This window comes from Cyprinodon tularosa, unplaced genomic scaffold, assembly GCF_016077235.1.
Source record: "Cyprinodon tularosa strain WSP-4 unplaced genomic scaffold, ASM1607723v1 ctg234, whole genome shotgun sequence".
Classification (NCBI taxonomy): domain Eukaryota; kingdom Metazoa; phylum Chordata; class Actinopteri; order Cyprinodontiformes; family Cyprinodontidae; genus Cyprinodon; species Cyprinodon tularosa.
Window position 1 is genome coordinate 255,311 of NW_024038875.1, and position 25,034 is coordinate 280,344.

Consider the following 25,034-nt stretch of genomic DNA (forward strand, 5'->3'; position numbering starts at 1 on the left):
CCTTTGGTACAGGCAGAAATTCATCCACCAGGCTGTCCCAAATGGCCTTGGACACATCTGGCACAATGTCTGCCACAGTGGAGATGCCCATTCTGTAGCTAGAAGCAATTGTGGTGTAGGAGTCCCCAGTTGCAAGGTATCTGAAATGAATAACATCATAATGCTCAATAAAAATTAAACTGCACAACTTTCAACCACCTCTAACAAAGCTAATTTGAAATACAGTTTCCATGTAGCCTAATCAGTCGAAGGATATTTTATAAACAGCCTATAAAGAAATCAATGAGCTAATAGTAATTAATACAAGTTAACTTCCATTTACATTGTGCAGGCGGAAAAACCCCTGATGTGTGGGCGGGAGAAAGACATGACTAGCGGGACTCCAGCAAAACAGGCTATAAAATGAAAAGTAGCCTAGATTTATTTTATTACATATTATTTTAATGTAAATCACCTACCTCAAACAAATTGCCAGACGCTCCCTAGAAGAAATTGGCTCCCGGTAATTTGTATGGATCCTTGAGATCCTTGGTCCGACTCTCCCCAGCAAACTCTCAAACTGCTCCATACTGAGCCGAAAGTAGACCTGGAACCGGTCGCTGTGAAAACGGAGCTCTTTCACAAGCCGGAACTCCCCAAGCTGCTCTCTGGACCTGAGGGTTTCGTGCACCCACAGCCTCTTCTTCCTTGCTGCTCTTTTTCTTCGAACTAGCAGGGCTAGTGCTAGCGCTTGCTTCTTAGCACGGGTCAGATACATATTTGCTGCTGAGCAAAAGCTGGAACAACAAACAAATGACTACCTGCAACCCAGCCGGCGCAGCGCAGCGCAGCGCAAATGCGCTGAACCCCGCGGCCAGCGCAGCGCAAACGCTTCCTATCTGAAAGGCCCATAAGACTACAGTCACAGTTTTCTGTCATTACGGTAAAATGTCACACATATTGGCAATGAATAATAATTTGAATGAATCAAAGTAGAGAGAAAATCCTCCACAATTCCTTTAAATCAAGGCCAAAGAGTCACTCGTTTAGAGCGGCCTTTGAATAGTAGTCTGGAAACAAATCCAGGTTAAAAGCTGCTATAAACAAAATTTCTTATCACACATTGAACATCTCAAATTGATTATCATATGTATGTGGTTGATGATTTATATGATTATGTGTGATGATTTGGATGTTTTAATGATTTCACTGCACTTTTTTCTGATGTTTTTATGATGTAAAACTCTCTGAATTGCTTTGCCACTGAAATATGCTATAAAACTCATTTTAGTTGCTTACTACTTTAGACGAGTTGGCAAGAAGTTATCTATGGTAATATATTTACTAGTGAGTTTTGAGTTAAATGATGGAACAAAATGGCATCGTATAGCTGCATGCTTCAAATGTATTACAAATGTATTTTAAATTATTTTGAGAGACAACAACTTAAGATGAAGAATAGCTCTACACTGCACTCTTGCACTGCGTGTAAGAGCTATCGATGAACCTGAGTCAATCTGTGGAGCTCAAAAACATAAACTTTGTTAAAGAATATATCTTCTCTTAAAGTTATTTAAACAATAGCTCACAACGTCCTGTTTACCTGGGGTATATGATCTAAAAATACACCCTAACTCTTGAAGAATTAGGGTGAATCCTAACCCACTCAGTTAGGAGTCACCCTCAAGGACAGGTGAAAGGGTAGGGCTATCCTAAAGCTACATGTTAAAGCCTCCCCTAGAATTCCATGGGGGGGGGCATGGGGGGAACACTGCCTAAGAAAGCCCACGGCAATTTCTGACAATTTATGGGAGTTTTCGGCGACGCCTGCAAATTACCGTAAACTGCCGTTAACCTGAACTTCCACGACAATCTACAGTGCTGCATATTGACGAAAATCCCACTTTTCATGCAGTGTAAAGTACAGTAAAATCACTGATTTTTTTCAACACAATGTCGTGAAAGTTAAGGGACCTGCAGCTGTTGTCTCCTCACCTGATCTCCTGGGAAAGCTTCAGAATCTGCTGCTCCTTCTAGCTCCTGTGACGCTGTGGCAGACACCGACTGCCCTGGATATATCGATATATTTAAGATTAATAATGACCCACAGAATACCTAATAATTTGCGCTCATGCACATTGGGATATGTTGACCACAGCAGATGGTTTGAGGAAAACCAAGGACTTCATTCAGCTTTAGGACAGATATATTTAGAGCAGGGATGAGTTGGACATTTTTATTTAAGCTCTTCTTATTCCGTTAATAACCTGAACATGTTGTGAATGTGAGTCCACTACATTCTGGTGGTAGCTTGTGTCATGTTACAATTATCAGTTGCGTGATCAGGGGAATGCTAGAGCTTTATATGTGCGGGGGAAGGGGTGCAGGATGGTGGCATGGGGAGTAAAGCCTAACTTTCTGGGGTCCATGCCTACCTTCACCTTCCCATGTCTACATTTACATGAGTTATTTAAATGACAATGGTAAACAAGACTGAATAAAGAGATAATTAAATTTTACCATCACCCACGATGAGAGGGATGCTGAGTAAGTAAAAAGATTTAGAAAACTGCAGTATTTGTTTTTTATTGTTAGATTATGCAACTGTTAAAGTTTTGTTTTATATGGGTGCACAGGGATGCCAATGGATGATTGTACTAAAGAATTGATGCCAAGAACAGGATTTAGCACAAAATCATCACCCTGAATGAATTCATACATTTAATGAAATCATTGCTTACATTGATTTATCTTGTCGCTGTAAAATTGGCTTCATTCAAGGTGCTGGTTGTTTATGTTTTGGGTTTTTTTTTCTACATGGCAGAACAGTTTGAAGTCAACTGGAGGTGAAGTCGTTCTGTCTGAGACGGGGCTCACAGATGTGTGTGTGTGTGTGTGTGTGTGTGTGTGTGTGTGTGTGTGTGTGTGTGTGTGTGTGTGTGTCTGTTGTTTTAGTGTGTTTAATCCACAGGTGCACAGATCTGTTCCTGATGGAAAAGAGAGCATTACCCCCAGGCCACGGAGGAAGCGAGGAAAGCAGAGAAAGAGGGCAGGGCCTAGCTGTTTCAAATGCAAATGCCTCCTGTGTTCCTCACAAAAACTTTCTCCAGTGGCACAGCTTGTAAAATGTTGCACCCCACGGCTTCAATCAAAAGATATACCCACCAACCAGGGGCCACAGAACCACATGGGTCCCTGAAGCCACTCAGCCATGTCATGAAGAAAAGTCATTCTGCTTCCAGCAGGTACTCAAAGGATTACTGCTTTGAAAGTTTATATATTATCTTATTTAATTTGGGCTATATATGTCATATAATGTTATTGATCTGGAATACATTTGTTGTGTGTTTTTTGGTCAGTTAAGGACACTATATCTAAAAAATAATTTAATTTATGATGTTTTATTGTCTTACCCACAAGAGAGAAAAGAGCAAAAAAAGACTTTGCATAATCTGGAAAGGAACAGTTTTCTTTGAGATGATGCAGTTAAGTCTGATTTTATTTAATTTGTCATATCTGAAATAAAAAACAGAAATGGGAGTTTTATATGGAAGACAAAACCATTTCAATCAGTTTTACGGTGCTGCTTTCGGCAAAAAAGTATTGTTTCTTCTGGCTCGAGCATCTGCTGATTGCCAGATTTCTTGCTTTTTTTAAACTCAACACAGAAGCTTGTGACACACAAACTGCAGGGAGATATAATCATAGGCATGATAACAGAGATATTCACTTATGAAGCCATATCTCTGCCTGCTTGCACATGTGCAAACATCCCTCTACTGAAGAGCTGATAAAAAACATGTTCTTTGGTTTTAAAGCTGTTAAATGTGAAGCATGGTTAGAATAAAAATGTTCACCTTGTTTCTTTCAGAACTTCATATTCTAATTGATTTAAAACAATAAACGTTCGAATCAGCCAATAGAACAGGTTAAAAAAAACCACAAACATGATCTTTTTTTTCATTATTTATAAGTAAAATGCATAAAATGTAGGAATGTTACCACACCTCATAATTCAACACCATTTATAAGCCCCATCACAACTCCTCCACCTCTGTGTTTTACTGTTTAAATCAAACCTGCTTTGCTTTTATTTTGCTTTTAGCACCTGCTTAAATTAGCTCATTCTGGAAATGTTGTAATTTTGGATAATGTTTTTAAATATTTTAGCATCTCTGTAATCCTCATACCAACCTGGGACTTAAAGACTTTAACTCTCAAACAGTGGTTCTGGTCCTATTTTGGATGTCTTTTGTTTTTCTTTTTCTTTTACTTTGAAATTGATTTAAATAATTAGGAAGAGATAAGATCCGCAACAAAAATAATTATTCACAAAATAGCCAAACAAATGTAATTATATTGCCACTGCTTTGAACTCATTAGAGGTAACATTTTCCTAATACTTGGTGTGTCATAAATCTGCTTTCTTACCCAGATTAGATGCGACATAGTGAACTGAAGTGGCAGAGTATTTATTAATCATAAATTTTAACTTACAAAACACTTTTTGTTTTTTCTAAATTGACTAATTACTTTTTCTGTAATTTCAACCTAAAACAGATATAATAAATAATTAAATTATTTAAAACAATATAGCATTGATGTAACACTTTTAATGATCAAAATGCACTGCATTGAGGTTGGCATAACAAACAATAACTAAAATAAATCAAAATTTGCTTTTTTTCAAAAACATTATAAAAATATTTCTTTTAGAGGGAACACAACATTGTATTTCCTTTATTTACTCAATCGTTTGCAATGTCTGTCCTTTCATAGGGATAATAAAGAGCTTTTATGAAAACAATTTGAATACATTTTTTTTTAAAGACACGTATTTTTAGAAGAAAAACCATTGAAGTTAAGGCAAATATGTCTTAACTTTGTGACATAGTCACGGAAAACTTAAAAAGCATGACTTACAGAGATGAACAAATGCCGAAGCATCCTAGTAGTTGATGTAACCCTAGGTTATTGCTGACCTTTATGCATATTTTTCACATTTAACTTAAAAAAAATTGTGAAAAGTGTTTTCTTTTTTATCCACCATTATTGATAAACCTAAGAGAAGAGTGAATTGTTTGGAGGAGGCAGGAGTCCTGGAGGTCTGAATCTGTGAGTAACACACGGAGGAGGTGGCATTTCAGTCTGCAACAAATGAAGAGGGGAGCAAATCTGCCATCTCGCTGCAGAGCAAAGGGCCTCATTATGTGAAGAGTGGTTTTAATATAGCTCGCAGCTCTGTCACTGAGGCCCTTTAATCGTAGTGCTCTTCAAGGCTGTTCTTGGAGGACCTATGTGTCTGCATTACATATTCATTTTCTGCTATTTAGCCAGAAAAGGCAGACAAACAACTCATTGCTGCTTATACCCGCATAGTCAATGGAAGCCTGCAGCAAATGATTGTGTGGTGTTACATTAATAAAAATGACCTGTATTTAATCAAGAGTGGCCAAGATCTTGATCACACCAATTAAACACCTGCAGCAGCAGTCAAACATATTAGATGTTTGTCTGACAACTGATGTCAGCTGTTTTTGACCTTTACGGTGCGTCTCACTTTAATGAGGAACTAATTAATGCAGCTATTAGGATCAGAGAGCTGGCAGTTATTTGCCACTCAAATACAGATGGCAGCACGGCAGGTAAAGTCTGGAGTCAGCATGGAATGTAAAAAGTCATCTCATAAAAAGACAGAAAAGGTCTCAAAAAAAACTATTTCAGTCTAGCTGAGAGGATTTTAAAACTAAGTATTACATAAGATGGTGCTCTAAAAAAAAGTCTTTAAAGACTTAAAGAAACAGACATAACCTGTTCTGTTAATGTGTCATTGCCATGGTTAAAATTGCCAGAGTACTAAATTGCCTTTTAAAGCTCCAACATGTGTCTGATAATCAAGTTTGTAAAAAGGTAAAAAAATTTAGATAAGGATTTCGATTGTTAGACATATTAATCATTGTGGCTGTAGTTCTAACTGATGGAAGCAGTATTGCCTTAAATATTTTCGACTACTTTGCTTAAATGTAGTTTTCTAAATCTTTTACTACCTGAGAGACAGACTTTTGTAATCTTTTATGGCTGCCTCACTAACATTTAAAGTTTTCATGAAAATCATTAAAACCCAAAAGAGAGACTTCAATTTATTTTGGTTCATATACACAATTGTATATAATTGGGATTTGAAAGTAACACATGTTTTTTCAGTTACAAATCTGGAAAGTGTGGCATCATTTTGTGTTCATCCCCTCTGAGTTGATACTTTGCAGAAGCACATTTTGCTGCAATAGATTTTTAAGTCTTTTGTTGCTTCTCTACCTGTTTTGTGCATCAGTCACTAAAATAGTTTTTTTTTCAACCCTTGTTTGACTAAGTCATTAAGATGAATGAATGTTTTCTGATCTAAATCTTTCCATCATACCTTTGGCTGTACATTAATATTTATGGGTAAAATGTATCCAAATTGGAAATATTTTAGGTGCACAAATACTTTTAAAGGACTGTATTTCAGACTTTTTTAAGACCTTCAGAAAGCCTCCAGAAATATATTTAAATAATGATTTCAGGGATTATAAGGAGCACTCTAAGGAAGCCATGTAGGAAATAATAAAAGCCACAGCTGTGCAGAACTAATTATGTCCCTACCATCAAATTGTTTTAGGTTTGCATTTTATTTTTCCTTCAGCATCAGGTTCTTCAGATATTCATGGGTTGTGATTTTCTTTTTTTTTTTAATCTTTTAGGACTTACTGACCTCCGCCTGGATAAGCAGAGGTATCCTTCCACACAAACATTGAATCAAACATTGACATTTTTTCTCTTACGCATGACCAGAAATGTCTATGCAGAGGAGTCCCCCTCCCAGCCATGCCAATTGAAAACAGAATAAGTTTTGTTCTCCTTCAAATCATTAGCAGATAAAGCCCCTCTTTCTTGCCCTTTAATCAAACAGGCCACGGCTTGACATGGCTGGTTAGCTCCTCGATAGAGTGCTCATTGTGCCTGCGTTGAAAAGAGCTACAGAGTGCTTGTCTGCGAGAAAATCATGGGATCACTGGATATGCATTCCTCCTTCCCTCCCCCATCCATGCCTTCCCCTCTCCATGTCCCGACCCGTTTAAAAAACTATAATGTTGGAGCTTTTATTGCGGATTTCCATCCACCAACAAACTCCAGAAACAGGTTTAAGACAAAGAGACAGGATGATTATAATGGCAAAAAAATATGTAAGAATAATAACAACAACAAAAAATTGCTCATTTATTTTTGGTCATTTTAAGTTTAACCTACAATAAGTTTTTTTCTTGTTTTTCCCCATAGAGAGATCGAAGAAGAAAAGGTGTGAAGGTTAAGGAGCGTCCATCATGTTTGTCTAGTTTCTGATGAATCCTGAGGGGAAACAGCCCCTGAGTACTGTTGTTTGTAGTATTGTGGCGTGTTTCTCCCTTTTATAAAGGAGGGGGGTGCACTCAGCTCAATTGTATCTCGGCTGCAGATAAGGAGGAACATTATTGGGAACTGAGGGAGAGAAACCCAAAAGATTTTAGAAGAAAGAAGAACAAAACAAGCAAGAGAAACAGTAAAGATTCAGAAAGGTGGGAGAGTAAAAAATATGCAATATGAACAGTGAAGTAAAGAGATAGTAAAAGAGACAGAGAGAGGCAGCAACACTTCTTTCCATGTTGCATGTGAGGGAAGAAGAGACGGTTGAGAAACAAGACTTTGTGGTTTCCCTGATCTAAATATAAATATGTGGTGAACCCACTAACTGCTGTGTGTGTTTTTTAAGCGCCTGACACTCATAAACTATCGCTAACGGCAAATTGTAGATCATTAAACTTTATCCAGTATCTTAAATTTGAAGATATTTTCCCGCAATGACCTTATTGTTTTTAATGCATTAACACTAAGAATGTAAAAAAACTAAACAAGGGAAAACACGTGACAGTAAATAGATCCATCCTATAAATAATTCATCATGCCTTGTTAGGTGGTTAGAGGTCATTTGTACTCTATAGAAGCCTTTCAGAGAGAAAGAATAGAATTGTATTTCCATTTACACAACATACATTTCTACGCAAATATTTAGCAGGTTTTTGTACATTCAGGTCAGTTAAAATAAAATATTTTTTATGTGTGATGGGGAAGACTCTGGAACAGAGTGTAATCCCTTAGATTAATCATGGAAATAAATAACCTTGCCCAAACTTATAAGGGTTAGGTTAAACATTTTAAGGTATTGTAAAAGTTTTTGGAGCTAAGTACCCGGTTGCAACCAGTGCTGGGAACGTTAAAAAAAGAAATTAAATAAAGTAACTAGTTATTAGTTACTAGTTACTTATCCCAAGCAACCCAATTACTGCCAAATCAAAGTAACTAGGCATTTACTTCTAAAAATGTTGATGAATCTGAATGACTTTTGGGTAATGTGAACTTTCATTATAACTTTTAGTTCAATTATTAATATAGAATGTTTAGTTAATCAAAAGAACAAAATATCTATATATCTATATTGATCATCACTATTTTTGCATGTGTGGAAAACAAGTCAGCAAAGTCACTCAGTACTATATTTTTATGTAGATGTCATTATTATGTTTAACTTTTAAATCCAAAAGAACATTAATGCAAATTCGATGTTTAGGAACTTCATATTTGTGCATAATAACAGGCTTAAAAAATATAGTTAAAAAATTACAGGAAACCAAAATAAATATAAGGAATTGCTTTTCGGGCACTTTAACAAAGCTTAAGCACACTTTAAGATCAAAATAAACAGGACTCACTGATACATAAAACACACACAATTCCAACAAGTTTAACTCCAAAATTAAGTAAAAAATTATCAGTCATTTTCTAATAGGGATCCTGTTCTCTTAGTTAAATTATAGGTGTAATAACTGAGACATGATGATGGATAATTTATTCACTCCCCATGCTGTTTTTTAAAAGATTGGTAACAAGGGTTCTTAGGAAACACAATCTTAAAAAAAAAAAGTGCCCTTAGGGTAGAAAATTTATCTGATTAGACTAGACTTTGGCAGCAAGAATGCTCATTTTATAGTCCTCACAAACAGAGGGAAGTTTCAAATGTATTTAGCTGAAGTTTAAGATAACAGATAAGCATATGAGCCTAGGTGGAGGATAGAGTGTCTGGTGTGGCCTGGTGTTAAAATGTTGCTCTGGTTGCACTGTACATTTTGTGACAGACAACCTCTTAGGCACTGTGATGACCAAAAGATGGGGGGACCCGCTTTAAATAATCTGTGTATGATCCATGTATATTAAGCACTAATCAAATGAGTTCAGATTCCCTTTAGAATATAGTGGCTCTCATGTCACATCTAATCAACCCTAAGGGACCTTTTGATACTGGATATTGACATTTTTAAACTACAACTCCTTACAGAAGACTATAAGCAAAACATAATAGATTTTTTTCAAAGTTAAAGTAGGTTTAATGTATTGCATTTACCGGTAGAACAATAAATCTATACATAGACACAGCATAAGGTACTCAAATAGAATTAAGGTAGACGTTAAGCACAGGGTGAAGGATGAAAGGACACCAATGCAGCAAATTGGTAATGCTTTGTGAGACTAGCTTCACAATGACAACTACTGCAGCATTTTCTTATGGTATTTATTTTTATGCAGGATCTTAGTAAAGTCCCCCCAAATGTTTGCACATAATTAATTTAGATTAAGATAAACTCTCCATTACAGAGTCATTATGCCATTAATGCACCAAAGTAATGCATCTAATGAGATATCCAGTTATTTCCCTATCATCATAATACCATGATGGTATTAAATGGGTATAATCTTGTTTACCTCTTCTGGCAACCAACAGAAACATCCAATCCTTTAATAGTACAGTGGAATAAAATAACTGTTTGTTTGCATATTCTTTTAAAATCTCAAACAGAGCCACTTTTCAGCAAGTAAGTGTGTTTGTCTTTTCTTGGTATTTTGTTTAATTTTCCACTAGCCCTAAAGGCCAACATGACTGAAGAAGATACACTACCAATCTCATTCGAACTCTGCTACTTCAAAGTTGCAAGATTGCTATCTGCCTTCAGGCAGTAAAGCATATCCGGCTGTAACTGCCCCAGCCACATGCCACACAGACGTTTTTTTTTTCCTCTTCTTTTTTTTTTTACAATATATGCAGGTTTTATCTAATTTTCTACCATTCTATCTCTTCATATAATCTGCTGTTTCTTCTTCTGTTTCAAACCTCTGAGTCACACAGGGAAACATTCAAAAACTCATGGCGCCTGTCAATAGGGTAAATAAGGGTCTGCTTGAAAGTCTGCTGCAGCTGTTTATTGCTTCTGCATATAGAAGAAAGCAGCAATCTGGCTAAAAGCAAGGTTGCACTTGTACCATTTTTGTCAAGGAACCACAGGACTTGCTGAGGAAGTAATTAGTCAACATTCCTGGCATGGCCTTTGAGAAAATGTGCAGCCCTGGAAGAGAAAGTGTTAAAGTGCCGATCCGGGCTCATTGAGGGGCAACCAACCTGTTTTTAACAGAAAACATCTGGTAACGCTTCTATGAGTCATCTGTGAAACTTCAGCCAAGGAAGTTGAAAATTTAAGCAAAATTTCAGAAAGAAATTTCAGGAAAAAAATTATTTCTACTTCCACTTTCTCTGTGAGCGGTCGAAGAAGCATAACACTTTGAAAATCAATGCTTTCTTGACAGTTTCAGCAGTTAATTTCTACTTTCTCGCCGCTGTTAAAGAGATTTTCCAATGTTGAATTACTAAAAAAGTAAAGTAAGAATGGAAATGTCGCTGTTTGTGAAGTTTCAGTTTTTCATTGTACTGATTTAAAAGGCAAACTGAGATGAAAAAAAAAATATATATATATATATATACATGCAAGATCAGTTTGATGACCTCACAAGAAGCACAGGAATTGAAAAAAATCTGCTGTTACCGAACAGGGGAAGGCAAAAGGTTTTTAATATATGTTGAAGCAATCAAGTTGCATTTAAACATCAGTGCATTTTTTCCCATGAGTCTAACACCCCCATTAAAGTCAGGATGATACAGTCATAGATGTTAAATTGATGAGATAAAAAAAAAAAAAAAAAAAAAAAAAAAAAACATCTTTAAATCTTTAGCCCATATGGATCAATGTATGATTATAAATATTACTGATTAATTTCCCTGCAGACTCTGCCTTTGCAAAATAAGTAAAAACTATACGGGCTTTAAAAACTTAAGAAATGTAAATAATTTATAGACATTTATCTAACCTAGGTTCTAGCTTTAGGTTCTCCAGGAAACATAGGTGGCACTTTGTTACAAACACGCATCTGGCTGATGGTGTTTGTAACATCTGGCTTGAAATGTCTGCTAAAGAACTTCAGTAAATTTTGCTCTTACCATTGCCCTGAAATTCATGCAGTGTTTTCATACATAGGGCTTCAACTTGATGCTTCTACCACTCAGAGAGAAAAAACATTTGAATTAGAAATGTTAATTAAACAAGAAAATAAAGATGAAAACAGAAGTAAAAAAAAAAATACATAAACCCTAGGAAAGAAAATCTTTCCTTTGTGATGCCTTTAAAACCCTGTAAGAATTGGAAACTTTTGTTTTAAAGTGCAGATAACAATTAGAAACCTGACCATGCAAATAAAAAATTCTGCAAGTAAATACTACATATATAATGTGCATAATTGGTGTTAGAGAAAAAAAATTTAACTTCTAGCTTTAAAAAAACTACGTTGTGTGAAATAATTTTTAAAAACAGGTGACAACATGAACTGTACACGAAACAGCTGGCGTTATCATGCCATGTGGAATATTTAATTGTTATGTACACTGTAGCAGAGATAATGCAAAGACAAGGTAATTGAAATGTTATCCCCATCTTATCGGCAATGATTACTTAAACACTACATTTCTAATGCATGTTGAATTAGGCAATTACATGCATCCAACGAGAGCGGAGTGAGAAAGAGAGAATGGGGAGAGGGAGGGTGGGGGAGAATTTGTGGAAAATGGAAATAGGAATATTAAGCACGTCAGCCGCTGAGAGTCGGGTCAGAGATCATTTGGTGCTTATAGGGATATTACCCACTTGGTTATGATGTATTATCACAGCCTGCATGCACCGGGGGAAACCACATGGAGCTTTAACAGTGAAAGAAAGTCAGGGATTCTGGTTGTGGAAATCAGCCTGTTACAATATAGAGCCAGCAGAGTATATTTTGTTAATCTATGATAATTTCAGCAGAAATCAACCAGAGGCAACAGGAACCCATCATGAAGCATCTTGTTTTTTATAAGAAAAATAAAAGGTCCCAGGATCAGAATAGCAAGAGTTTACAAAACATGAATAGTGTAAATGAATGGATGGCGATCCAGTTTTGTTTTCATTTGGGTAAAAAAAAAAAAAAAATGCAATATGTGAATATATACTGTACAAGTATGAAAATGGGAGGCAATAAAAATGTAATAAATTATAGTAAAGAAAAGAAAGAAAATACAGGTAACATTTAAGAGATGAAAGTGATGTTTAAGCATTTATATAAAAATAAAGAGCACAAAGTTCAAAAGGAAAGGTGTTCTAAACTAAATGATCAAAACCACATTAAAGGATTGATTAAACATTTTATTTTTGAATGCAATCAAATTAGATAGGAATTTGTGAAAATAAAATAAGATCTCTGAGTTGGGACTTTGCTTTATTTTTTTTACATACTAACATAATTTACAGAAATAATAAACATAAATAAGAAAAAAAAATATTTAATAGAGAATGATACAAATTATTCAAACTTCATGTGTAAAAGAAATGTAATAATAAATAACTATATGGGCTATAAACAACACTCTCATCAAACCTGTTTCTTTTGGGGTTTTTTCTGCAAAAAAATAAGGAGAGGCGTGTTAGGTGGAGCAAATGATCAAAGGAAACCGATAGCACAGGTAAAAAAAAAATTTAAGTGCTTTCGATTTTATATGGCAGGTTTAATAAATGGTCAGACAAACACTTTGGGACCAGGCTTGTTATTAATTATCTTAACAATAAGGACAGTTTGATCCTTCCTACAATGAGATACAATGATAAGATGATTACACATTCATAGAACTTAAAAATTATACATATGTGAAAGGATATCACACTTTTTATGAGCTACTGTTTTTTCCTTTATAGGAAAATGAACAGACGCTATCAGCGTGAGTCTTTAGGTAATGCATAGGGCTTCTTACTTTTCAGAAAACAAAAATAAAAGGTTTCATTGTAGGATGAGGAAGTGTCTACTAAGAAAGCAAATGTACTCTTTAGTTGAAGTAAAGAAATGTAAAAGAAGCCCTTATTTTGCATGTATATTTGAATATATTCTCTACAACCCAAAAACACACGACAAACTCTAAAGAGAATTTCAGCAAAAAATTAAAACTAAATAAATGAGACATAGAAAAGAAATATTGCCATATAACAAATGAATAACATTTTCATAATATTTTGTAAGCAATGTGGCTTATTTCTTTAAACAAAGCTCTGATTTAAAGCATGAGTTTGTCCCCGGATTTTCTCTCTCCGTCTGCCACATTACAATGTACACCACTTACTTGACAATTAGACTCTAGCAGCTGGATGCTGATTTTTTTGGGGAAGGCGGTGAACGCTTGTCGCTGCAGTCATGTCACGTCCCTCGTGAGCTCATTAAGTGTGTGTGGAGCGCCTGGCTGATTGGCTCAAGATACCAGAGATGGACAGACAGGGCTGGAGGGGAGGAGGAAAGTGTGAGACAGAGAGAGGCTGGAAAAGAAAGGAGAAAAGAAATCAACTAAAGTGACAGAAAAGATATCCACAAGTGACTGTGTGTGTGTGTGTGTGTGTGTGGGTGTGTGTGTGGTTGTGTGTGTGTGCCTGTCTAGCCCTCAGAATGAGGACCATTTTTCCAATTTCACTATATTATGAGGACCAGTTGTTGCAAAGTGAGGACATTTTGCTGTTCACGAAAAGCTATTTTGCTAATGGTTAGGTTTAGGGTTTACGGTGTCAATTGGGTTAGGGTGAGGTATGCATTGGTAATGGTTAGGTTTAGGGTTAGTTTTAGGTCTAGGGAATAGAAAGGGTTGAAAAAGACTGAAGATCAATGGAAGTCAATGGGAGTCAACACATGGTCCTCACTACGTGTAGCAGAACGAGCATGTGTGTGTGTGTGTGTGTGTGTGGCGGGGGGGGGGATTGCGTCTGCATGGGGGTGGGGACTGAGCCTCTGTCCTCATTCAGCCCTGCTTGCGCATGTGTGTAAATATACACGCTCACATAAACAAACATGTCACATGATTAGCTGATTGAGCTCTAACTTCATTACCACAGGCAGGTCTTCTGCACACTAATCAATTTCAGGGTCCAGAAATGGTTTGCTCACTATGCTGGCTGTCAGGGGCAGATTTAACTCCAGTTGTTTGAGTGTGTGTGTGTGTGTGGGGGGGGGGGTAAACATGTGGCTATGGCCTGCTGTGGGAAAGGAAAAACGTAGGGAGTTAAAGAGGCTGATTATAATGGCCGATAGTTCAGGCCACATTTGCATGCAGTCTGTGTCTCTGATGTCCATCAGCACGACACAGTGTGTGTGTGTGCGCTGTTTAGCATTTCATTACCTGGCTGCTCTCCGTTAATAGCAGATCAAGCTGCTGCCTGTTAAAGTTGCCATTTTTACTGTCTCGTTTGGCTCCAACATTATCCAGCACAGGCAGACCTACAAAAATCCAGCCATTTACCCTGTCTGTCAACCTCCCATATGCTGTGTATATATATATATATATATATATATATATATATATATATATATATATATATATATATATATATATATACACACTCACCGGCTACTTTATTAGGTACACCTGTCCAACTGCTCGTTAACACTTAATTTCTAAGCAGCCAATCACATGGCGGCAACTCAGTGCATTTAAGCATGTAGACATGGTCAAGACAATCTCCTGCAGTTCAAACCGAGCATCAGTATGGGGAAGAAAGGTGATTTGAGTGACTTTGAACGTGGCATGATTGTTGGTGCCAGAAGGGCTGGTCTGAGTATTTCAGAAACTGCTGATCTACTGGGATTTTCACGCACAACCATCTCTAGGGTTTACAGAGAATGGTCCGAAAAAGAAAAAACAACCAGTGAGCGGCAGTTCTGACCATGTCCATCCCTTTATGACCACAATGTACCCAACTTCTGATGGCTACTTTCAGCAGGATAATGCGCCATGTCATAAAGCTGGAATCATCTCAGACTGGTTTCTTGAACATGACAATGAGTTCACTGTAGTCAAATGGCCTCCACAGTCACCAGATCTCAATCCAATAGAGCATCTTTGGGATGTGGTGGAACGGGAGATTCGCATAATGGATGTGCAGCCGACAAATCTGCGGCAACTGTGTGATGCCATCATGTCAATATGGACCAAACTCCCTGAGGAATGCTTCCAGCACCTTGTTGAATCTATGCCACGAAGAATTGAGGCAGTTCTGAAGGCAAAAGGGGGTCCAACCCGTTACTAGCATGGGGTACCTAATAAAGTGGCCGTTGAGTATATATATATAACTGACTAAATGCTGCTAATACAGTTGTGATGTAAACAGGCATTGAGACTGTTGGTAGGAAGAATCTGCAACTACGCTCCATATTACACAGATTGTCAGAAGGCTCAGAACCTTAGACCCAGGATTCAGGGGAGATAGAACACGATATATTAAAATGATTTTATTGAATATGACGTGTGGCTGCTTGTTAGCTGTGGCAGGCTCAGTGGATTCTCTGCAGGAGTAGAAGCTCAGGTCAGTGACTTCAAAACTCATATCAGGAACAACAATGAGCATGAAAGCCAACAACCTGGAAAAGTTCAGTCTGAGCTCAGAAGAAGGACTGATGTACAGAGGAGAGGAAATCTGTTGCTTGTTACTGAGCTGGTACCAATGATCCAGAAGGACTAATCCAAGCCGTGGTCAAAAGACAGGTCCATGGTTGACAACAGGTGGAATTCAAGTAACAGCCCGGAAACACAGGACAGGTAAAACAGAGTTGAACAGGGGCAGCCAAAACTCAAAAGTCTTGGGGCAGAAACAGATCAGGAACAGTCAGAACTAACCACAGAGAATGCTAGAGTTAATCTGTCAAGAAGCTAGAATAATCTGGCACCAAAAGCTGGGATCTGGAGGCTTAAATAGCAGCAGGAACAAGTGGATCTGATGAGAGATAATGAACAAAGGGTGGAGCACGGCAAATGAGAGCAACAAGGACTAAAACCCAGTCTTGAGGAACCAAGATCATGACATATGGTGGATTGCAGCAGTCTTTACTTGAAGGATTTCTGTGTAAATCAGCCCCATGCAAGGGATGGTAGGCATTGTCCAACCATGATGGTATTTTAGCTGGCTGTCTCCAATCACCTGAACTTGATCCAGGGGGTGCCCTCTTTTTCTCATCTGTAGATAAGCTGCTTCTCAGCAAACAATATCATAAAGGATGAATAACACCAGCACTGAAGCTCACCAAAAAAACTCAGCCTCCTTAGCAGAATGAGTTTGCAATGATTGTTTGTAAAAAGCATCAGTGAGGTTGGTTCGCCCCTGAAAGACATGAGAAGAACGAAGCCTAAATGGTTTGCTGTTACCCAAGCATTATTTTTAAATCTTAAGAAAGCGAGGATAGCAGGAAAGGCTACTTTTTTAGCCACCTTTGGCAAAGTCCAGCCTGTGGTCAGCGGCAACAACATCAACATCTCCCCCGAGCCTTCACACCCTTACTTTAGCCTGATAAGCTGCTCCACTGCTCCACCATGAGACAAAAGCTGCTGCAAGGCAAGTCTACGAAAGTGGAGGTGGAGGCACAAAGAAATTAAGGCCCCGTCCACACGAAGTCAAAACGAACACGAAACGCTGATATTTTCCAAAACGTTTGCCGTAAAGACGGAGACGTAAAATAAATGTGAGCGTCCACACGAATGCATGAAAACGCTGCAAAATGTATGCCAGGCCTGTAAGTGGCGCTGTGGTGCCAAAGCAAAAATAAGCGACGGAATGTTGGGCATGCGCACTAACATTTATACATGTTTGCCCTGCGGGCCCATTTTCGTGGTTAAGTCAAATTCAGGTGCTGAACAATGTCGTCGATATTGCTCTGTTCTTCCTGGAGATATTCCAGAAGAAGAAGATTCTGTTGTAAGCCCGACAGCAGGGTGAGTAGCATTACCAGCAACGGCGCCATTGTTGTTGTGATGTGTCGCGCATGCGTGTTTAGAGGCGACGCTATGGCGCATGCGTGTAAAAAAAAATATGCGGTTAGAGCGTAAAGATGGAAACGCGAAAACGGCGTTTCAGAATCTTCCCACTCTGAAGGCTGAATAAAAAAAAGATCGTTTACAGACCCCCGAAACGCCGGCTTCGTGTGGATGAGAGGCTGGTTTGGTGAAAAATTTGTGCGTTTAGGCCAGGGTTCGTCTTCGTGTGGACGGGGCCTAAGGCTGTGATAGAGGGTTGGGAGGGGATCCCAGCTGTTGTGTTCAGCTCTGTGCGTGTCTCCTACCAGAGTGCTTCAGGTGATAACAGTAGTATTGCATCATTCATGAACCACTTACTGTGTTTTTATTTCTCAACGTCTTTACATTTAATTTGTGAGCACAGCTTCATTTAGGTTTGTATGTCAATTAAGGAGAGCCAAGAAGTAAGCCCCGACATAGATCCAAGTTATTCTTTCTGACTGAAACTTTGGGTTTTGTTTGAAATAAATTATGCCAAGAAAAGACCTAGGAAAATAGGTTAAAAGTCAGCTGCATGAGCTTGGCAACTATTCCTCTTTCTTGACAGAATGTTTTATGCAGTCACTACAAAGTGACATCATCTTGGCATCATAAAAATGTTATTTACCATGCGGCTCTGAAAAAGGCACAAGGTGTGTGTGTCAAAAACTCATCTACTCTGTTGTTTGGGGCTGCCCTTATTCTCACACTCTGGACTTTTTTTTTTATTAATATTGCTTCCTTTCCCTGCATGAATATTTCTCCTTGTAGAAAAAAAACCCATCTGTCAATGTCATCTCTTAGGAAAGTTGAGAACCTCTTGAACCTTTTTTAAAACCAACAGTTGTACCTCTGCTTATTAGACCTTTTTTATTTTTTATTTTTCACAAGTAGACCATTTATGATTACATCACAAGAGGGAGTGAAAAACCAGCACACCCAAATCACCCCCCTGGAGTGATATGTATTGGTTGGGGAGAGGTGTTTTCTTGTGCTGTAATCAAAAGGAGTGATGCTCGCGCTGGCTGTGACTTCCATCACCAGGGGCTAATGGCTAATCAAACAGGAGGGCTGCCAGCTCTCTGTTGCTCTCTGTCTAATTTTCTCCTCTATATTCAACTAAATAAACAAACTGACACAATTCATCAGTCCAATTTTGCTGGTAGGATAGGTTTAATTACCACATCAAAATGGATAATAATGTTGTTATATAGAACCTTAGATCATTGATGTTATGCAATGCCTTGCAAAAGTATATAAGTGGCTCAACCTTTTTCACATTCTTGCCCTACTAGTCCATGGAACTAGGTCAAATTTTTTTAATCCTTTGGGATAAAAAAACACAAATCTTATCATAGTGGTGAAGTGGATAGAAAATGTGTCAAATATCAGTATCAAAATCTGTTGAAAAGAGATCTATTAGAGTTTCACCCCACAAACAGTGGCACGTTAAAGACCTTGTTGAAAGAAACCAGTGAGAAGGCCTATTTTCAGCTTGTCACAGGCCAGCTAATGCCCACTGTGAGACATGGTGGTGGTTGTATCATGATATAGAGAGACATGTGCTGCAGAAAAGGGAAGATGGTAAGATAAGCAGGAACCGGATCCAGTTAAATACTTGACAATACTGGCAGAACACCTGAACAAGGTGTAGCACCACTATGGGTCCACTATCAGTCCAGAGATTGCATGGATTCATACCAAGTGCCGTGTAATGACCTGAAAAACCATTTAATATATCTCAGATTAGGTGTATAGTTGAGCATTGAGTTACAAGTTGCTGTTTTAAACTCCAACCCTTGAATTCAGTGTCCTGCAACTATGTCTCTGGTCAGAGCAATATCGACGACATAGTTCAGCACCTGAATTTGACTTAACCACGAAAATGGGCCCGCAGGGCAAACATGTATAAATGTTAGTGCGCATGCCCAACATTTCGTCGCTTATTTTTGCTTTGGCACCACAGCGCCACTTACAGGCCTGGCATACATTTTGCAGCGTTTTCATGCATTCGTGTGGACGCTCACATTTATTTTACGTCTCCGTCTTTACGGCAAACGTTTTGGAAAATATCAGCGTTTCGTGTTCGTTTTGACTTCGTGTGGACGGGGCCTTAGTCTATAGCAGCAACTAAAGAGATAACATGAGTCACTCTAACTATAAGCTTTATCTAAAAGGAAAGTTTTGAACATAGTCTTAAATGTATACAGGTTGTCTGCCTCATAGATTAAAAGTAGTAGTTGGTTCCACTGTAGAGGAGCATTTTAACTAAAATATCTGCCTCCCATTCTACTTTTAGAAATTCATGAAATCACTAGAAAACCTGTCAACTGGGAGTGCTATGTTAGGAAAAGAGGTACCGGTAAGTAAAAGTGTTAAATTAAGAGGGTCTTATCTAAATGCCCATCACAGTTTTCATTATATTCTATGTTTCATCACTTTAATCACTTTAAATAATCTGTATTGAAGCTTTTGGTTTTAACTAAAGAAAACGTAAAAAAGTTTACAAACAACTGCAGCTGATATTAAAAGACATCTAATAAGTTGCTGTCCAGGATGATCACACTCTGCAGCTTAGGGGTTGCAGCGTTTTGCACGCTCCTTTTGTTTCCTGCCTTTGTGCTGTGCCTGGGTTCAGAGGTCAAAGTTCAAAGGCTCTGTGACTCCCCCAGATCTTTTGAAACGTCGCATCCCATCAGTTCTGTGGAGCGTTTGGAGGAGGATTTGTATGATTAATCAAAGCCCCCCTCCCCTCGATGACTAAAACTTAAAGGCCATGAGGCACAGTGTCAGGTCAGCCTCAGAAATTAACTTCATGGAGCTACTATTTTATCTTCATTTGGGTACCTTAATGAATTAGTTATTATTTACTCGTACGCTGAGCAGAGCTGCAATATGGGTAATTAAAGCAGAGAGACTTTATTTACTGATGAGCTTTCATGTACAAGACAAGTGATTAGTATTTTTCGTGTATATGATGAATATGCTGCTACAGCATGTGTCACAGCATTTTGAACAAAGCGCTTACAAGATTTTTGTTTTTTAAGTATTTGATGGAAGATGGTTTAAACTGACAAAGAAAATAACAGAAAATCAAAGTCGAGCTTATTATACTTAAAACAACATTTAATCTTAATGTTTCTGCTTATCTGAAAAGAACCTGTGAGAAGTCACATATGTAGGGAAAAAATGTAGGTAGTCTTGTTCCTACCATCCACCTAGATTTGAGGTAAACTGCTTCTTTTCCTCTCAGATTGTTTGTGTTTAATGCCTTCCACCTAATGAAGCCTTACATGCCAATATATTTTAACGGTCTGGCTTTGCTTCAGGCTACAGAGCTGAGGTGAAACTTTAGACTCACAAGGGCTATGATTACTTTTAAAGAGAGGAAGCAGCCATCACTCCCGCTTTAAAAACATGCTAGATGACTGTCATATTACACGAAAGAATCTTTTTTTTTCAGTGACTGAGGAAAAGTCTCCTTTTCTTATAACTTCTTGTCTCAGATTCAAACACCCAGTTACCAAAGGCAATGCATGTGGGAAACATCAATGCAGAGGATAGGGTTTCAGTCAAATTTGCAGTCTGAAGAGCTGACCGCCTGTCGGCCATCCTGTGACCACCACCTGCATCCTATTAGAGCCACAATAGAGCTGCGAAGCATAATGCATGAAGAAATATAAAAAAAAAACTGTGTTTATCTCACAGTCATATTGTATTATTTAGCAAACTCTGCACTCCTCAAAATCCATTTATCAAGAGAGATGGGCAAAAAAACAAACAAAAAAACGTTAGCTTTGGTCTGGTATAATTTGGAAGAAATATGTTTTTGAGCAAGAAGTTTAAAATAGTTGTGATATTTGCTTGGAGTTGCAAGTAAAGCGACTTAAATATTAATATTTTGGTTACATTTTTTTTTAAATTAACCTGATTTCTTTCAGGACTAAATAAATGAGACAACACATAATTATTCAAGAAAGACAGACATATTTTTTTTGTTCTTTACTTTCTTAAGTTTGTTCTTTTTGAATGGTAACTCTATGCCAACAGCCAGATGACTGCAAAAGGGATTAAAGGTCACAGGTTTTGAGGTCCGCATTCTGTGACCTCAATCACTGCTGAAGGGAACGTTCAGAAATGGCTAAAACTATCCAGATGATGACCTCTGACCCTGACTCCACACCCACCAAAACCCCCTGAATTATGCGGACTCTGCCTCTTGCTTTGAGAGACCAAGTACCCCCCATGTGGCCTAAGATGGCAATGAAGATTTTAAACCAAAATAAACAGAAAAAAACAAAAACACACAATCTGAATAAATGCATATTTTTATTATTCCTCTGTTTCCTTTTCTCTTCATCCCTTCTTCTTCTCTACATTTCCTTCTCTTATCCACATTTGGTGCAGGACAGCTGGTCAAGGTTATCATATTTTGATTGACTATTCTTTTGACTTATCTTGTGTTAGGGAGTCTCCAAAGAAAACAGTTACATAACGCAAAGAGACTATAAGTCATTTTGAGAAGAAGACCTAAAACTATGGAATTACATTAATCTTATTGAGAAGTGTCCAGCATATTGATGAGAATAGCTGTGCTGATTGGTGTGAGAAATGGACAGAGTCAGAGGATGTTTAATGCTGCCCTCAAGGCATTTCTGAAAATAAATAAGTTTATCTATTCTAACTATTAATAATTCTTAAAATAACAGGTCACAATAAAAGGGCCAACTATGACTGTTTTAGATTAATAATGTTTTATTTATCAGCACTAAAAGTTACTTCTGGTTAAACACTTCAGGGTTTTTGTTTATAAACAACGGTCAGGATGCAAGAGGCAGCATAAAAATGTCATCTAACATCATCCACTCTGATTTATCAGGCAGGAATGGGGTCAAGTAATTGAACTAGAGTTTACACATAGAAGTTTGGATATTGTCTGTTTTACTGCAATTTGATTTTTGGGAGATTGATGTTCTTTGTGCTAAAATGCCTCCATGTGTTCAGGTGGAGTTTATTTGTGTAATTTCAGTTTTCATCACATTGTCATGAGAATGATTTAACACTCTGCAACCCAACTCCAGTACACTGATTTGTGGTTTAGCCCTGTGTCACCATCATTCTTAATGATAATACTAAAGTTTTAAAGGTGGCAACATGGCAACAGAATATGGGTTATCAACATTAGATGTAAAATTAGAGCGTTATTTTGGGATAAAACTCAGACTCTTAGCTTAAAGGATGAGATAAAGTGAATAATCATCAACTATAATAGCAGGCCTACATTCTACTATGATACAGGTGCCACAAGGTACCCAGGTTGAAGTAAATGTGCTACTTTCACAGTAGCTGCAGTGTGGATTCAGTTACTGAGGCCACTGCAGAAAATCCTTCTAAGTTTTGGTTTTTGTGATTTAATTTCAAGCTTTTGGGAATATCAGGAGCTAAACTGGAAGTCAGATGATATGTGGCTTCTTGTTTATTTAAAAAATATTTGTAACAATTTTTAAGAAGGAACCACCAGCCATCGCCTCTGGGACACTTCAGAACACGCCACAGAGCTTTCAGTCAGACCACTGTGATTGGCTAGAGTTCCTGCGATAAGCTGCACAGCCCAGCAAAGCCATACAGCGGCACCTGTACACTGCCTCCGCTTCCAGTGGAACAGGGGGGCTAAAGCTCAGTATGTGAATTTAAATCAAGATTTAGTCAAAATTTCCTCAAAGACAGTCTGAAAGGAAGATTGGGCAATAAACTGGGAAACCACCAAAGTCAAACCTAAAGCTAGTTGAGGACCTATACCGAAACGTTAAACTAAAAGACTCCCCCAATCCAATCTAAACAAGATTAAAAAGTGGAGTCTGACTAAGCTAAACAACGGAAATCAGTCTAATGGATTTCCTGAAAGCCTGTGAGTTGGTGCAGTTTGTAGCACTGTCCAGAGTCTACCCGACCTTTCACCCTCAGATTGCTAAAGATAGGCACCGGCCCCCTGCAACACTAACGGATAGGCGATAGAGGGTGGATGGATGGATTTCCTGGACGAGAGTTTTTTTATTGCTCTGAAGCAATGCATAATGAAATTTAACGTTTCTGTAATTTAAATATAATGTGGCTAATCCGACACTGCTTGGCAGCTTGAAATCTCCTTGAGCAGACATGCAGAAGGTCCTAAATATGTAATACCGTTAAATCAAATTAGACTAGCATTGTCTGACAAGAACCAAGTCAGAAATGCTCTCTCATACACGAAGATAACAAGCACACCAAGAGAAAAGCAGATTAATTTGTCCAGCAAATTCTTCTAGCAGGCATTTCTATTTCTCTAGAGAATAGTTCTTTTATTTTTTATAATGCTGAGTATTTCACAAAACTTTTGTTAAACTAAACCTATGTTTGCCATTTGGATAGGCAGAAAAGGCCTTTTGCATGACACCTCACCCTCAGTGCCAACCCACAGTACAATGGTTCATTTTTTTGGTAGTGCGTTTTTTTTTTTTTTTTTTTACTTAAACAGTTGGGTTATGGGTTAAATTATATATATCAAGTTTTGCTTTCAGTTGAAATAATCTATGTACCAGTAGCACCAGTTTATAACAAAAGCTCCTTCTAGGGACTTTACAAGTCAAACAGATCAAATTAATATAAAGTTACATAGAATAGTAAGAGACATTAGTCAAATTCATACCAATCGAGTCAGATTTAGATCCTATATTGTCAAAATCTAAGACTTCCTATAACAATGAAGGAACCTGCATCTGAAAAAGGATACAATGCAAGGACAACAAATAAAGCAGAAATGGGTCATGTTGGGTTAATTAATTGTACATAAGTTATTCTACTTTAATCATATTATACTTACACATTTTGTTATCTCTATCTTACTCATATTACAAAGAGTGTTAAAACATTTAGTTTTGTTTGCTGTGTCATTAATGTTTTTTAAGTCTGTGCAGGAGGGATGTTGACTGCGACTGCTGTTAACAGATGTCGTTAAGGGTGTGGAGGAGAATGGAGAACTGTGCAACTAGATAAGGAGAGGGGTTCTCCTTATCCTCTGATGTTGTATGATGTTGTACGAAAATTCTGGTTTCAACTGGGTTCTGTTCCCTCCCCCTTTAGCGGTTGAAACCACATTGTAATCAGGGCGTTTCTTCAATAAAGGGCTTGGAGAGCAGATACTGCTTCAGAGTGGGTTTGAAGTTGTAACTGAATGCAGTTTCTGATCCCCTCTCCTTGCAAGTAAAATATACTAAATTCTCTGTGTCATTCTTTGTGCAGGTTGCTGAATAAGGTGTTTGGTGTTCAAACCTAACATTAATTGGTCCTTCGAGCCGGATTGCAAGATACCCGACGACCCCCAGCAGGTGAGTGAGATCCAGATAAGCCTGCGGCCGCAGCAAAGAGACCCTTTACGGGACTGGTCTCTCCCTTACAAGCTGGGGTCCGACGGTTGAAGCATTTCGAGGACGCAGAGAATTGTGAGTAGTTTTTCTTTTAATAAGGAGTGAGTGAATTATTGGAAGAAAAATATATAAAATATAAAAAATTTATAAAAATATAATAATATAAAAAAAAAGAAAAAAAGATCGAAGTGAAGGGCGTGGGGTCACGAGATTCCCCTTTTGAAGTCCTCTCAGCGTGGGGTCACGAGATTCCCCTTTGCAAACAGTTTAAACCTCGTGAAGGACGGCGGTGTCCTCTATCTTAAATAGTTAAATTCCGCATGGGGTAACGAGGTCCCCCTTTTGTACTAAAACCCTGACAATTCTAGACTCTA

The 25,034-nt window shown here is 37.8% G+C and overlaps 1 long non-coding RNA gene across 1 annotated transcript; it reads left to right on the forward strand.

Moving 5' to 3' along the window:
* The first annotated feature begins 3,094 nt into the window (after positions 1-3,094).
* LOC119784815 lies at positions 3,095-7,727 on the forward strand. Its single transcript, XR_005280985.1, has 3 exons — positions 3,095-3,224; positions 6,720-6,750; positions 7,297-7,727. It is a non-coding gene; the product is annotated as an uncharacterized LOC119784815 (long non-coding RNA).
* The last annotated feature ends 17,307 nt before the right edge of the window (positions 7,728-25,034 follow it).